General features: G+C 34.6%; 1 long non-coding RNA gene across 1 annotated transcript; it reads left to right on the forward strand.

The window, feature by feature from the left end:
• The first annotated feature begins 211 nt into the window (after nt 1-211).
• Nucleotides 212-3,550, forward strand: LOC121414369. The gene is made up of 3 exons (XR_005969851.1): nt 212-317; nt 1,408-1,517; nt 2,549-3,550. It is a non-coding gene; the product is annotated as an uncharacterized LOC121414369 (long non-coding RNA).
• Nucleotides 3,551-3,797: the final 247 nt, after the last annotated feature.

Here is a 3,797-nt window from a genome sequence, read left to right on the forward strand (position 1 = left end):
TTCACATTTTCTTTTTACATTTCTTTCTACCGTTTGAAAAATGGCGACGGTCATCATGCGATTGAGCACATGTACTGACGGTACATGTGCAGAGACCACACAGCGCAGCGCGCGTGGCCACGTACGTGCAATACTTACGAGAGCTAGCTACCGTTAATTTACCGGCGGCCGGCGGGGGGCCAGCGGCACGTTCCGGTACCCAGACCCAGCGCTCGCAAAACCTTGAAGTTAAGAGTGACTGACCAGAATCAGAATGGCGACCTGGCAAATCTTATTAAAAGAATGTGACCATGAAGTCCTCATTGAAACTTTCGAAGGTGAGTTTCGTTTTTTTTTCTTTGTAGCGTTTTACCTTGGTCTTTATAAATGTTAAACTTGAATGGCTGAAAATCAATTGGCCGACTCACAATCTACCGTTCGTAGATTGTAGCCTAGGCCTACGACGTCATTGAAGTTAACGGTACCGTTCGCCCGTGACAACCTGCCCTGCGCTGCCGGCACCGTACCGAGGGCCAACCTTTCCTTAGCCAGGCAGCTTTCGGGCCTAGGGCTATAGGCGCATGCCATTGATGGGGGGGGGGGGGGGGGGGGGGGGGGGGCATTGGGCGGATAACCAATAATGTCAATACAAATTGGTATGTCTAAAACTAAATTATCCATCACCATTTATGCACTTCATACAGTTTGATCTTCTAGATCTAGATTATAGATCTAGGCCTAGGTCATTTGGGGTCAATAAACATAAAATATGTTGATTTTTTTTAAATGCTATAACTTAAACAATATATGGACCTAATTCATGAACTTGGACATAGTGGTAACCAAGTATTACTGATCATCCTGCATGAGTTTCCAGGTCACACGTTTAAGGTCAAAGGTAATTCAGGGTCAATATACTTAGAAAATGTTCATTTTTTTATGTTCATTACTTTAAAAGTATAAGGGTATATTTCATGAGGCTTAAAGGGTTATTAAGTGTTGCTGATAAGCTTGTATGAGTGTTAGGTCACATGATCTAGGTCAAAGATCATTAAGGGTCAAACTTTGTCCATGTTGGGGTGACATTACTGAAATCTTATTCTTAATCAAATATAACATTTTTAATTTTTGAAGAATATTTTGCAAGTAGGCCCTATATCCTTTTCACATAAATCAAGTATCAGCAAATTGACAAATGTGATCTCAGGACAAAGTCAACATGATATAATCATTATCACATGCATGTGTACTTTTTTTCCTCTCTGTTTTACATGTAGTTGTTTTCAAAGTCAGCACTGCTGCAATAATGAATTATGTGATCAAGGCGAAACTGCCAGAGGGGATCCACTTGTTTATCATAAATGTGAAGTACTTTACATTTAAGCTTATTATTAATTTCTTTTCAAATATTTGTTTCTCCACAAACAGTAAATGGAATTGATGATGATAGTTTCTGGCTGTTGGAGAGCGAGGAAATTAAAGAGCTTATTCCAAAGATGGGACCTAGGCTAAAATTCATCAAAAAATTCTCTGTACAGGTATGACTATTTTGTCACCTAACACTATTCCAATTCATTGCTAGCTAATATGAATGGATATGCCCTATAACAGTTATGAGGTGGAGGATATGAAATGAAAATGTATTTTACAGGATAAATTTTGCGATTTACATGAAAATTTAATTTGATCGGGTGCCCAAATAAAAATAAAATATCTGCATGTTTTTGTTTTTCAATTAAAACCTATTTCAGAGCATGGAATGGGTTGAAACTTTCAGGATATATTCTTTGTCTGTTATTAAGGATATGTAAGCTTTAAATTAGATAAATGCTGAAAGACAATTTTTTTCAAATTTAAAAACAAGCATCGCCAAGAGAAGGCGCTGATATCCAAAATTTGAAGATTTGAAATTTTCTCAGAAGGGGTAGTTGGAAAAATATCTAGCGGTCTCTATGCTTCAGTAAAACTTTTATATCGAATTATATTTGATTATCAATCACATTGTTGACCCTTTACCAAAGCTATACACAGGCTTTAATCATCATTGATATTCAAAATATTCAATAAAAATATGTAATATGATGGGTAATTTTGAAACATTGCCTACCAGGTACATGTTTGTATTGTTTTTTTCATTTGATTACAACTTTGCTGATATTCCTGAACTCTTGAATTTGAATTTTAGAGTAAAATCTGTTTCAACCTAGAAAGATATGATGAGACCTTGTTGATATTAAGAAAATAAATAAAACCAAAAGAAAAACAGATTAGAATATGAATAAGAATTAAATAAAGACAACAAAAGAAAAATTGATTCATGACTGAAAAAAATACAAATGATACATGTAGTAAGATTTTAATAAATAACAGGAAACGGGAAAAATAAATTTCTGAAAAAGAAATATCAATAGTTCATTATCACTTTTAACAGTTAAGTTTATCCATACGTAGAATTTATATTTTCTCAACTGACAAAATTGCTTTCTAATAATTCTTGCCTCATCCCAAAGTGTATGTATCTCCAGGGATGTGTTTTGATTATTTAATAATTCATTTTGTTTTTCTCCAGTAACTGCTGCCAAAAATAATCAACATGTCATCTTTCATCTGCTGCAAATGTCTTTCTAAAATTCCTGGAGGAATTTCTGGGCTATTTTGCCACCTGAAAGTAGTCCATGGTATACTAAAATCTACTTGCACAAAACTTGTTTGTGTAGAATGTAAGGAAATTTTGCGCCGTGGATCATCATACAAAAGGCACCTCATACATGTCATAGGGCATTTGCAACCCCCTACAGTTCACGCTGATGACCAGTGCCAAGCTAATAGAGTTCCTCATATTGACATATCTGACTTATCTAATGTAAGCAGTCATGGGGAATCAAGTGATGATGACTGTAATCGTGTTGAAATGAATGTAGATGCTGATATCGTTAATGACACTGAATATGATTCTCAAGAAAGCCTATCAGACCTTGTAGCTGCTTTTTAGCTCATTTACAAAGCATTTTAATTACTGTTAACTTGGAGTGTTATTGCCAAGAAATCATGGCTCTTGTAAGACTTTTAAACAATCACTGTTTAGAAAGGGAAACACCTTTAGTTGTTATTTGTATATTTTTTGTTTGTTTTATTGTTTATATTCAAAAGGAACTAGTACACCTTTTTTCAACAGGCTTTTTAAAAGGTTTAGCCTTAAGAAATTCATTATTTCTTTTTTATAACTCAATTTTGATCATTGTCATTTATAGAGCATACATGTAAGTTGTTCAAGAATGCATGTTTCTTTGAAGACATTACAGGGGGAAACTACATTGATATCATTTTTTTTATTCTTTTGATCTTAGTTGTAATTGAGAACTGTTATTACCATCACCATGTGTAAACTGAATAAGTGTTATATGGTGTAACATGCCAGTAAATGGATCATGGCCTTCTAGTTTTATAGAGCTCTGTGTGAAGTAATTACAATGGAGGAACCTTTATAGATTTGATAGTCATATTCTATTGTAATGACTTGTTTATTTGATTAAGATGCCAGAAAGATACAATGGTAGATTTTTCCGCACCCATTTTGCCCCCCCCCCCAAATAAAAAAGGGTTAAAAAGTGTCCAGTATTAATTGTGAACTCAATTATTAATATTTCAAAGTGTTTCCTATAAACTGTAAGAATGCTTAATGTTGATATCCCTCTCAAGAGGTCATGTCAAGTCTTTTAGATTAAAATGGGAGAACACCCGATTGCATTTTATGTGTAGCATAAACATAATTCAATGACACATTGCTCCCTATATAGATTAAAATTGCCATCAGTTCA

This window comes from Lytechinus variegatus, chromosome 4 (assembly GCF_018143015.1).
Source record: "Lytechinus variegatus isolate NC3 chromosome 4, Lvar_3.0, whole genome shotgun sequence".
In the NCBI taxonomy this organism is placed as follows: domain Eukaryota; kingdom Metazoa; phylum Echinodermata; class Echinoidea; order Temnopleuroida; family Toxopneustidae; genus Lytechinus; species Lytechinus variegatus.